At 37.0% G+C, this 13,228-nt stretch overlaps 1 non-coding gene and 1 pseudogene across 1 annotated transcript; both read right to left on the bottom strand.

The window, feature by feature from the left end:
- Positions 1-3,050: 3,050 nt before the first annotated feature.
- Positions 3,051-3,155, bottom strand: LOC118757554 (U6 spliceosomal RNA). Its single transcript, XR_004995260.1, has one exon. It is a non-coding gene; the product is annotated as a U6 spliceosomal RNA (small nuclear RNA).
- Positions 3,156-11,820: 8,665 nt separating this feature from the next.
- Positions 11,821-13,000, bottom strand: LOC101518799 (THAP domain-containing protein 5-like; annotated as a pseudogene).
- Positions 13,001-13,228: the final 228 nt, after the last annotated feature.

The following is a 13,228-nucleotide window of genomic DNA, read 5'->3' as shown; positions in this document are numbered from 1 at the left end:
TCCTCCTCTCTGTATATCTGACTTTCCAATAAAAATAGATAAACCTTTAAAAAATCCAATTACACTTCATTCTAAAAACCATAAGCAAGGTAGGCTTAGAGGAGTATTTCTTCAACACAATCAAATATAAAAAGTATTGCCAGCATCATACTGAATGAGGAAAATACTGCAAGCTTTTCCATTAAAATCTGAACTAGACAAGGATGTCCACATTTACCACTGCTATTCAACATAATATTAAGTCCTCACTAGAGCTATTAGGCAAGAAAAAGTAAAGGAATTCAAATTTGAAATAATGAATTAAAATTATCTCTGTTTTTTAGACATGATTCTATACAAAGCAGAACCAAAAGACTCAGTAAGGAGACTATTGGAATTCATGAGAGTCTGGCAAGGTAGCAGGGTACAAAATAAATGAACATGAACTGGTGGCCCTAGTATATGCAAATAATTCTATGATAAGAAATGACTTTCAAGCACAGTCCCTCAACCCCTCCTTCCCCCCCCTTTTTAAAAAATTTGTAATACAGTTTCTTAGGCTCAGAGATTTCCTCTTCCACTCTGTGCTTCCCTCCTCAGCCCCTCACCCCTGTTTCTCCTATAGTATAACAATATAGCATGGTCCCCTTAAAAATAGAGGAGAAGAATCTTAAGTACCTTGGCATAACCTTAACCAAAGATGTGGAGTGACTCTACGATGAATGTTACAAATATTTTTTAAAAAGAAGAAATAGGAGAAGACATTAAAAGATGGAGAAAATTGCCAAACTCCTAGATAGGTAAAATTAACATAATCAAAATATCCATATTATCAAAAGTAAAACACAGATTCGATGTGATCCCAATCAAAATCCCAACAGCATTCTTCTTGGAATATAAAAGTTGATATAAAAATTCATCTGAAAACACAAGCTATAAATAGCCAAAGCTATCCTGAAGAATAAAATTAAAGCTGGAGGATGATAGACCTCAAGATACAGTATAGGGCATTGGTAGTCAGAACAGGCTGGTATTATTACAGAAATTCAGGTGGCTGATAGGCATATGAAAAAAATGCCCAGGCTTTCTAATTATTGGGGAACTACAAATAAAAATCACATTCGGGTTCCACCTAATTCTAGTGAGACTGGCCTACTTTCAGAAATCAAGTAACAAAATGTGCTGGCATTTATGTGGGGAGAAAAGTACCTACTCCATTGTTGGGGGGAATGTAGGCTAAAGCAACTGCTACAGGAATCAGTATTTAGAGTGCTAAGACAACTGAAAATGGATCTACAATATGACCCAGCTATACCACTCCTGGAATATAGCCAGAGGAAGAGAAACCTGCATATGGGAAAACTGACTTGCAACCCTGTATTTTTAGAAATAACAGTCCACAATAATGAAGACATGGAAACAACCCAGATACCTGTCAGAAGAGGAATGACTAAAGAAACTGTGTACCACTACTCTGTGGAATACTATTCAATAATTGAAAGAATAAAGGTCTACCATTTGTAACAAAATGATCCTAGTTAGAAACTATTATGCACAGGGAAATAAGCCAATCCCAGAGGATGAATATGATGTGTTCTGTCTGATATAAGGGAATCTTCATGCAGAATGCAAAACATGTTTATTTATATATCATGTTTATATATATATTCTCATAGATGAACTGTATAATGGAGACTAGCATAGCAGGAAGTGAATATATATTGTATCACTATTCCCGAGTAAAGGAGGACTCCCAATGACACTGTTAAATACGCCTTGACAATAGGATACTAGGTCAACTATCATTGTCTATACCTACAATACCATGATATACTAAATAGCAGAGTATTGGTCTTATGATTGTTGTTGAAGGACTATACTATTGGAATGATATGGGGGCTGAAGAGGGAGAGGGAAATTGAGGAGCATGGAAGGGGAATCCCTCCCTGTTCCTATGGGACTGCATCATGAATAATAATAATAAAAACAAATGATTTCCAACTTTGCCAAACCCTGTGGAGAATAGTATACTCAGTCTGAGAACCACATCAAATTAGAACTTTTGGAAAGCACAGTGCATCAAGATAAAAACTATGTAGTAAAAGAATTTAAAAATTCAGCATTACCACAAACCAGAAATTTTAAGAAAAATCTTATGGATATTAATTATAAAAGATTAATACATGCAGTCTAAAAGTTTGGCTATTTATCCATCATTTGAAAATTCAAGCAGAGGCTGTAAGAGAATCTTCCTGAATCCTCTATAGGCATGTCTGTTAGTTAAAAGATGAGTTTGACACTCTTCCTCTTTTAAATTCTGCCAGTCATGAAAGTCTATAAACATGAATTTTGTTCTTTTGTTTTTCTGGACACCAAACATGCAAACATTCCTACATATCATAAATGTCTCACTTTATGAGTCTTGGAAGAAGACAGAGCCTTCCTCCTTCTCCAGAAACTGTAAATGCCAAGTTCTTGTTTTTATAGCCACTTGTATATGGAAGACACAAAATTTATCATCTCAGATCAGTTTGTCAGAGGTACATGTTCTGGACATTGTTTTGTGAGCTACTGAGGCAAAAGGAGAATCCCTTTTGGGAGCAAGTGGTTCTGTTAGATCCAGAAATAATAAACCATGAGCAGGAGTACTGGTTTGTTGGTAGTCCCTTTTACTCTCTGTTCCTGGCTGTAGCCCAGACTTCCTTGCTCCTGCCTGTTTTGTAACCCAGGTCGTTCAATTTTCTCCTAAATTCTATATTTTTCAACTTTTAAAAATTTTTGTGATTTATTATTTTCTTAAATCCTTACTGCATATTACCTAGATATTACATCATTAACAGAATATAAAATGGCATTCAGTATACAGTAATTAGTTCCAATGGGTACCAGTTGAACTGCTAGAAATCATGTTTGAAAATGAAATACTAAACACAACATGATAGCATTCTGTGGTCTATTTTTATATAGACAGGCACATAGACAAATTCAGTATTCATTTTTTAATGTGGAATTGAATTTATTGTCAGGTATTTAGTATAGGACACAGGAAAATTATTTTTAAATAAAACTGGAAAAGTATGGAATATTTCACAAATATGTGTGTTATTACACAGGGTCCATATTAGTCTTCTCTGTCTTATTCCAGTGTTGGTGCATGTGCTGCCTCAAGCAAGCACCAATAAGGTTTTAATAAATTCATCTTTAGTTTCTGTTCCTTGTAAAGATAAACCCTGACTGGTACACTCTTAAGTATGTGTCTAACAATATTCAGATCCACATATCAGTGAGGGTTTGAGAGACAGCAGATGGCAAATTCCAGCTCCTAAACAACACAGACAAGTTTGTAAAGTGTATGGCCCCAATACCTCATTCCCAGGTCTGGATAACAAGGCCAGATCAAGAATGTGTAAATAAAACAAAGAAAGGAGGGGAATAACATTGTGGTACTATGAGTTAAGCCACTGCCTGCAACACTGTTGTCCCATATGAATTCCAGTTCAACTTTCAGCTGTTCCGCTTTCTTTTTTGGTTTTTAAACTTTTTCCATTTTTTATTATATTTTTGACAATCTTTACATAGTTAATTAGGGTAAAAAGGTTCAAGGGCTACAGGAAAATTGGTAAGACTATTTCCATATTGTTTCCTTCATATATCTGAGGTAAAGGGGGATTTTAAGGGAGAAGCCCCACCCAGAGTCCCACCCACCCCAAGTCCCAGATGTGGGTATGCTCCAAGGGTCTCGCTCAAGTGGTTTTGATAGCTCAGCAGTTATGAATTACTGCCAGTCTTGCCACTCCAAGCACGATGAGGTCGTTGAAGAATCCACTGATTGACATAGTCCATCATAGATTCTCCGTTTGCCCAGTTTTTCACTGCCAACATATAGCTGAGGTGGTTGATTGACTTGTTCTGTCCTCTGTCTTTTCATGGTTAGGGTTCTGAGTCTGGCAGTTTGATTGGGGAGATCCCCAAAGAAACTTTGTCTGTGTTCCCAGACCAGAATCTTGTATGTACTAACAAGTTCAGGGCCTGGCATAGGCCATCGCCCCAATCAGCTGGTGGTTGCAATTGCTGGGTTCCTTCTGTTTCCAGCCCTGCCTTCCACTGGAACCAATGGATGTTGCAATCCAGGTGGTTCTGCCCAGCACATACTCGACCCTCATATAAACCAGTGGGAGCTGCAGCCTAGTTGGAGCGACCCGCAATAACCCCCACCAGGCCCGCCCTCTACCCTGGTTTGCCAGTATGTGTGGCAGACTAGTCCAGTCTGTCCCACATCCCTTTCAGCTCTCATACATGTCAATGGGCATTGAAGCCTAGTTCAGCCCAACCAGCCCGACTATCCAGCCCAAACAGATGTTGTTGGGTGCCTTTCTGTCTAGCCACCCCAGCTCCCGTCCTAGTTTTCATGCCCTCCCATGGGAATGGTAACCCAAGAAGGAGGAGCCCACTATTTCCTTCCCAGGCCTCTCCCACTCCCAGATTATGCACTCTCCAGGAGGTTCTGTGGTTTAACTTGACAGAATTAGCCCCCAGTGCCAGCTTCTGCCAGCTGATGCTGCGGCTAAGTCCAAACAACCCTCATCCACTCTAATTGTAGTTTGCACCAATAGGAACTTTTCCCTGATCTAGTCTATATGAGGCCCACTGGTGTTGTAGCCCTGCCTAGTCTGGTCTGTCCCCATCCCAGCTCGCACTCTCCAGTGGGAGTAGCTGTCCGGCGAAGGGAAACCGCCTCATATTCCCCCTGCCGGCTCCACCCCTCCCTCCCTTGTTCTCATGTGTGCTGTTGGGCTCTGTGGTCACATCCGGTACAGGTAACCTTACCATGGCATTCCGTAATGTGCACTGGTTTTTGTTGCGACCAAACCCGGCTCAACCCACACTCTGTTCTGGTGCTCAGATTCACCAGTGGATGACATGAACTGATTCAGCCTGGTCTGCCCCCGACCCATGCCAAATGTATGCCAGTGGGAAACTTTCCGTGACCTGTTCTGGGATGTTTCCTATCATGCTTCTTGTGCTCTCCTGCCGGGTCTTTGTCCTGCCAGAGGAGTTGCCAGACTCCTCCATCAGAACCTCTCCCAGTGCCAGATTTTGTGCATACCAGGGAGTCCATGAGCCAGCCCTACTCAGTTCACCTCCTGTCCTAGCAGGAACAGTGGCTTTTCCTGACTGGCCTTCAACCCAATCTGGTTCTTACTGTTGGATGTTTCAGCCCAGCCATGGCTCATCCATACCCACATACCAGGTGCTCCACTTTCAAGCATGCTTCCTGCTAATGATTTTGGGAAATCAAGTACTTGGGCCCCTGTCACCTACTTGGGAAACCTGCATGGGATTCCAGGCTCCTGGATTCAACTTGGTCCATCCATATTTTTTTCTGGACATCTGTGAAGAGAACCTGCAGGCAGAATATCTGTATGTCCCTCTCTTTCTCTTGGTAACTCTTCCTTTCAAATAAATTCTCTTTTTAAAAAATAGGTTATAGGTTATTGTTAAGATATGATTGAAAATATTAATTTTAAAATTTGGATATTCCCTAAAATTTTTGTAACCTCAAACTCCCAAATCAATTTTTACTGCACCTTTACATAGGACATGCACAGAACAGTATAAAAAGAAAAAAGTCATCTTATTTGCATCTTGCCAGCTAGGATTGAACAAGGTGACATCCTGCCTTCTTGTTTTAGTTCATATTGTAAGCAAGGGCCATTTTCAAAGTTTAGAGACATATTTTCTTAGTTTCCTGTCTTTTGCTGGTGATTTCACTGTTAAAACACTCCAAAGCATAATGCTATCATGACATCTATTGTGCTAAGTAAAAGAAGACTGTGGTTTGCCTTATAGAGAAGTCACATGTATTAGATAAGCTTTATTCAGGACAAGCTGCAGTGCTATTGATCATAAATTCATTGCTGATAACAAAACCGTATTTGTTCCCTAAGGTGTCTTTCAAAATACAAACATGCATAAAACAAAATTGTGTTTTGATGGATTAATGAAAATATTGTAGTGAGAGATTCACGAACCTAACCCCGTATTTCCCAGAACAGCAATGGTTCTATATTCACTCATTTGGTGTTCTGGACAGAGTTACAGAATATGAGCACTGAGAACAATGAGAATTTAGAGAGAGCAGCCAGTAACTCAATGTGTATCTTCATCATAGCCCAAGAGTGATGGAAGTAAAAGTTGTTTTCTCAGTTTAAGACTGCTGAATGGTCTTCACAGCCACAACTGAGAATGTTCTATGTGAATCCCGAAGTCAGGGCCCCAGTGAACCCCAAGATGGTAGAGAAAATGGGCTGGTGACAAAAATGATGATTTCAGGTGTTTGGGGAATGGCATCCATTGCCATTTGTAAAAGAATAGAATAAATGAATGCTTAACTCTGAGCAAGTAATGAACACACATGAGAGGGCCTCTTCAGTCTTTTGGAGAGGAAAGAGCTCAATCAGAAGAGGATAGATGATTACAGGTTAGAGTCTGTCCAGTAAAACTGCAAATGACCTCTCACAACAAAGAAACTGAAGCTGAGCTGCTCAGCAGGGAAACTTGGGCATGCCCAAAATATCGCAGAACTGAAAGGCATCCCTTTCCCAAATCTAGGTTGCAGGAAGCACATTTTTTGTACCACCATCTCTTTATTTTTTTTCTCTCTCTTTGCTTATAATATAGTGGGGGGGGGGGATGTGACTACAAAATAGAGAGTAACAGAAGGTCAAGAAGGCCAGGGTAGGACATGGGTAAGACTTCTGCTCCCAATGAGCCTCTGCAAAACTGATCAGGGTGACACTAGGAAAGAGAAATTGTTATGATGTTTGTGGTTTGGTTAACTCTTTGTTTGAAGCTGGTCTTTTGACTTCTGAATCAAGATAATGTTTGTGGTTTTATAAGTCCAAATAACTATCTGTTGCTTAAATTTCAGCAGGAAAGACATAGACGTTCTGAAACTTTCATACAGGAACAACAGCAACAAAAAAAGACATTTGCCACACTGGATAGAAGTGATAGGAAACAAGGAGTTTTGGTTTGACCATTTCATGAGTTCATAATTGCACAACCAGTTATCTATGCTGACATAGATTTCTGTTGCACTCTAAGACATCTGATTGGTTCCCATGCATAGTTCAGCTCCTGGTCCATTATTCACCCTATGACAACTTTTGCCTGATGCCATGGTATTCAGCCTCACTGAGACACAGGTTATTCTAATATACATTTGGAATGACAACAATATTTTAGGAATAATCTTTTTAATTTTTTTGCTAATAAGAATCATATGTCATAATATGAATCTGTGTCTGGACACCAGAGTGATGTTTCACTATGTATATACAGTATGTACTGAGGAAACATAGTACTCAATATTTTCCCTTTTTGACATAATCTTGTGATTGAAGGCTTAGGGCTTCTTTCTTCTGTTGGTTCGTATACTATCTAATAGGTTATCACGAATTTTATTTTTCTCACAATGCTAAGTGACTTACTTTGATCTCTTATTTGATATCAGTTTTCAAACTCTCTGTGTTTAGAAATACAATCTTTCAGCATTGCATTCACCAAATATCAATAAAAGTTTTATTAACTTTTCTCAGCAAGCGGGAAGATGCAACCTTCTTATTCAGTAACATCAGAAGCCACATGTTTGTTAGGAAGTTGAGGTGAATTCTAAGTCAAGGCAGAATTCTTTACTTGTAAGTTAGACTCACTTATGTCTGTTTCTGTTATCCGGAGAAAACAATATAGGATCTCATTCAAATCTCAACGCTGATATCTTAGGGCCTCTTCCATACTAGTCATGTTGCAAGAAATCACACCGTAGTTTTGTGTGAAGAAAAATTAAAAAGAAATAATACATACACATTATTTCATAGCATTTGGCATATAATAAACAGGTTTGTTTTGAATATAAAAATCATTAATATGATTTGATATTACTATCTATCCAGTGCTTAATGCACTTGAGTTTCTGATTCAGTTATCTGAAAAATACAATTGAAAGACTCTAGGGATTATTTATGAACAACACACACCCCATGGCCAAGTTAACATATTTGATCTCCAAGATTTTCACAAAACTAGGATCTTACAAAAAATTCATGGAAAAAATGAATGAAAAGTTTCTTTTCATGTAAAAATTATTTAAATTCATGCAGTTTTAAATAACATACAATTCATTCACAGTTTCCTCCAACTTTTTGGAGGCTGTTCAAGTTTTATAATTACTAGCATGTATCCCATGGTGATCCTTCAAAATGTACTTGCATTATAGAAAAATGTATCTCATAATTATAAATTTTCTCTTGTTAAAACTTTCCTTTTATTTTGAAAAGTTATGAAGTGAAAAAGCTGAGTAGCAGTGTCACATTAGGGCTTTTTACCTTTGCTGCCTTTCTCCTGCCAAACCTCATACAAGTTGTCACTGTGTTGTGACAGCTCTCATTCCAAATTGGCAACTCACCACTTTCATCTGTTACTTTGTTGATTTATCCATCAGTTCATCATTTTTCAGATTTTTATTTTATTTAAGAGTTGGTGTCACAGAGAGGATGAGGGAGAAAGAGAGGGAGAGGGAAGGAAAGAGAGAGCAAGAGAACAAAAAAATATGAATCTGTGTCTGCTGGTTGTCAGGGGTCTCTCTAATGTGGACCGGGACTCGAGGTGTGACGTCTGCGCTGAGAAGAAATTTGGGTCACACAGGATGCGAAGGCAAGAAGAACCAGTGCACATTTTATTGAAATTTTCTGGGACAACTTAAACCAATTTTCTTGTAGGCTAAACAGGTCGATAAAAGTTACTAGTTAACTGAACAATAGCATACAACCTACTCCAGTGATAGATCACAAGAGATCTGGGGAACAATCACCAGGTCTCAGGCAACAGGATAAGTAAATATGAGTTACAGGAACCAATACCAGTAAACCAACCTAACTAGGAAAAGAATCTGCAAGAACTTTGTACTTAGATATATTCAGGCCATAATCGCTAAAGAAATGATAGTGAAGATGCCTCACACCTCCCCAGGCACACTGTGTCAACAAGGTGATCTGCAATCCAAGCAGAAGGTTTGCTTCCTGCGTAATTCTCAGTCTGCCGAGAACCTCTGAGATTCGGGATCCTGGGACATTTGATGGTCTGGGTCAGGGACAAATATCCACAATTAATAATCCTCAACAGCTGGTTCATTCCTCCAAGAGGCCACTATAGTTGGAGCTGGGCCAGGTTGATGCCAGGAAGCAGGAATTGCATCCAAGTATGCACATCTTCGTGTAGGAGCCACTATCCACTGTTTTACCAGTTACATCAGATGAAAGCTGGATCAGAGGTGGAACAGCCAGGAGGGACTTGAAGTATGTATGAAGTGCTCACATCTCAGATGGTGGTTTAACCTACTGTGCCATAGCATTGCCCCCATTTCTTTTTTGATTCTAGCCTTCATTTAATTTTATAATGTGGTACCAAACTTACATATAGTAATTTGCAGTTCTGAACATTGCTAAGTGTAAAAAAGCATTATTTCTTAACAACTAAAATGTGGAATTTAATACTGTAGTGTACTATGCTTTTTCAATACTTATCTTCCATACTAAAACAAAGTTTTCAGAATAAAACCTTAGAATTATGAGTAATTGTTGCTTGGCTACACAATTGCTTGTGCTCCATTAGCTTTCCTGGGTTGTCAACAGCTAGGTAGGTCAATTAGGATTTGCCAGTACAGTGTTTCATTGAATTGGAATGGTTAATTTCTGCTTAAGAGCTTCTATTAAAGCAGACCAATTATATATATTCTATTACATGGAATATATAGAATATATATAGAATACAGAATATATATTTACATATATATGCATTTAAATTGCTGAAAAAAATCTGTCAAAGCTAATCTATCCACATCCCGCTATAAAAATTTAGATATAACAATGGAGGGAAATTAAATGGAAAAATATTCATCTTAATTTGTCTGATATGAGGTATTTCTTGGAGAGACAAAAAGGTTTAAAAGAAAAAAATTCAACTAGTAGTAACTTGCATAGCAGAAAAATGAGCTTCATTTAACACAAAAGCGATTTTTTAACCTGCTCTTTCCTGATCTGGGGCAACAACCGTATAAGTGTATTTATATTTCAAAAACATTTTCCATTAAGAGGAGATCAAATACAATGTTAGTTCCTAACGACATAGATTCTGATTCTAGTGGGATTTATTTCCATGAATTTAAAGGAGTAGCTTCTTTAAAGCTAGATAGATGCTTCTATAAAATAGATGCTTCTATAGTCTGCAAAATTTCATCAGCTCCTGGAAAATGAACTCATGTGGGGATATATTTTCTTTCTTAGTCCAGGCTAGAAGTAATCACAGTAATTGTACAAATGAATTTCAAGACAGTGGAGCAACATCTGAAGCACACAATGTATTCAAAGGTTGCCTAGGAAACAAAATAGTACTAGTGTACTTTACTACTTAATTGGTCAAATGTATTGGCAAAAAATGTCTTATGTGCTCAACAGACTCGCCTCAGACCTATTTGCATTGGCAGAGCAAATACATTTGACAATGACTAGATCAAATACAGTAAGAAACTAAGTTAAGATTTGAGCAGATGCCACCAAAAGGAGGGGAAGCATGTTGGAATGAATTCATTGCCACAACAAAGATTTAAGAAATATCTAAAATTTTTCTTCCTTAATAAAAATGAATTTTTGATATATGACTAAGGAAAAAATGATCATTACCAGTTTTACCAACAGGGTATGGAATATCAGGGCAATAAAAATCATTACTGTATATGTTGAATACTATTTCTCAGTGCTCTGAGTAGTAATTTTGTAGTTTATCCTTAAATTCTATATAATAATCCTCTCAGCTAATGAAATTTTCAAAAGCAGTCCCAAAATTATTTTATTATTTTTATTTTTTAAATACTTGTAATTTATTAAGATTAAAGAACCACTAGATACAGAGATACCTTCCCATGGAATGTATGAACAAACAGAAAATTATTATACATACTGTTAAAATAACATGTCACTACTTTATTGTGTCCTGGCTACTTTCATCTGTATTATTTAAGTTGGCAAAATGAGAAGGCAATACTGAACAAATAACACTGTATTAATTCTATTAATTATCCACACATAACTTATGTTAAAAATTCTATTCTCCCCATTAGAAGTAGAGATTTCTAATCTTTTTGAAATTATCTAATAAACTTTCATATAATACCAATTGATGTTATTGGCTTGGAGAAATCAAGTTAAATCTAGTAGACAAAAAAAAATCATACATTTAGAAAACAATTAGGATAGTGTTTGCTATTCAGAGACAATATTTATTGAGCACCTACCTTCAAAACATATTTTTACCTTATGAAATTCTCCATACTATCTTTTAAAATAGTATTATCTGATAACATTATCTGTCTTTAAAGATAGTGAGGGAAGAAACTCTTCAACAGACTGTTAGGAGATAGTCTAGGGACTGATGTGTAAGCTTGATAAGAAGTTTACTCACATTATATACTAATGTAGAATTGGGACTAATTTCTCTTCCCTACTTCTATTTTGGACTATTCTCTCACTTTATGACTATTATATTTATTCATTATATTTTAACTTTAATTTAGTTAACCATCTAGTAGTCAAAACTTTTGTCCAGCTCAGCAACTTTCTTTTTCTCAAAAAATAAGCATTATTAAAAGAATGCCATTTGCAACATTATAGGACTTTCATAACTTTAACAATATGAGAACTTTATACAGGAAAAAGTTCACTTTACATATCATTTCTGATTTTGCTAGAAAGAGCATATGTAATGAGTCAAAGCTTTTAAGTCTCTTTATATCATGGTGACTTCATATGTTGTGAAATGGTTTTCTGTAATCTTGACATTTTCTTCAGAGAGCCAGTTTCTTTTAGCTGCCTTGTAACAGCTTCTAAAAAGTTAAAGCTTCCTAAAGTTTGTTGCCCTTGTAGCTCAAGAAAAGTTACCTTTGAAAGTAGCTTACAGAACTTCTGCCGAAGGCCTTTTCTGTAGTAAGAATGTTCAATTTGTAAAACTTCTGTCATAAAGTCTGTATCTTTGCATAAGGAGTCTTCCATGTTTGTGTCTTCCATTTCTGTGATTTCTTTTGGGGCAGGTGTGAAATAATTAACTGCCGGTTTAGAATTGTCTGTAGGTACAAAACTGACAATAACAAATTATGTGTGTTTAATTCTTCAACTGTTCAGTTAATTATACTGAGCAAGAACGGATTTTCCTGTGATTTAATTTCCATGGATTTTGTAAGGGTTAGTTTAGCAAGATGATTGGTTGTTATTTCAAGAAGCTCTTGAGTTTCCAAAGACTGCTGAATATCTTCAGAATCTGAACTTGTCAAAGTAATAGTTACAAAATTCAGATTCTCAAAAGGTATGTGAAAACTACGTAGATCAATATCTTGGTTAACAGATGTTTCTGAGATTAAGTCTGTTTTTTCAGTGTCTTGTTTAACTAGATTATGAGTTGTTAATACATTATTTTATATGCTTTCTGTTTTTGGAGCTGGTCGTGTGACCAAGGCAAATGAATTCAGCGATTGTGCGTGTTCAGGTGGCACACTTTTGTCCATGTTCTTGTTTTGTCACTTGTGATGCAAATGATTCTTCTGAGCCGGCTTTCAGGCAAACTTCCTGCTCTTCTAATTTTTTTCTTCTGAGGTTTTGTTTTGTTTTGTTTTGCTTTGCTTTGTTTTAAAGATCTTATCCCTCGTTGTCTTCAGGCAGTGAAAATATCATTGGAATTACAGTCTGTTTCGCATATCAGCTTCCCCCTCTGATGTCAAGAGAATCTGAGGTAAAATGGTCACCACACAGGAACTGGTGTGTCCTGGATACCCATTAATCTCATTCCATATTCTTTAACCACTTTTCAAGTCTGTTTTTGTCACATAAAGGAAACGGGGAAAAACTCAGCTTTCTGTCTTTATGGTTTCATCCTTGCGATTCTTGCAGAAAATCGCTGTGCAGTAGTGGGGCATGTCTTAGCTGAGTACCAACATTAATTTTAGCAATTCATGTTTCTTCTATTCCCTAACATATTAGTATAATTTGTTGGAAATGATCGGTGAAGGCATATTAAAAGATGAACAATATTTTGTGAAGATATGTAATACCAGAAGGCTTAATTGAAAATAATATTTGATATCTTAGTTTAATGGGGGAAAGATTTGCAGTCAGAAGCTCCAGTTTCTAATTCTACTTTTCAA

This window comes from Ochotona princeps, chromosome 9 (genome assembly GCF_030435755.1).
Source record: "Ochotona princeps isolate mOchPri1 chromosome 9, mOchPri1.hap1, whole genome shotgun sequence".
Lineage (NCBI taxonomy): Eukaryota > Metazoa > Chordata > Mammalia > Lagomorpha > Ochotonidae > Ochotona > Ochotona princeps.
The sequence above is the reverse complement of the archived record's forward strand: the minus strand, read 5'-3'. Positions and strand labels throughout refer to the sequence as shown.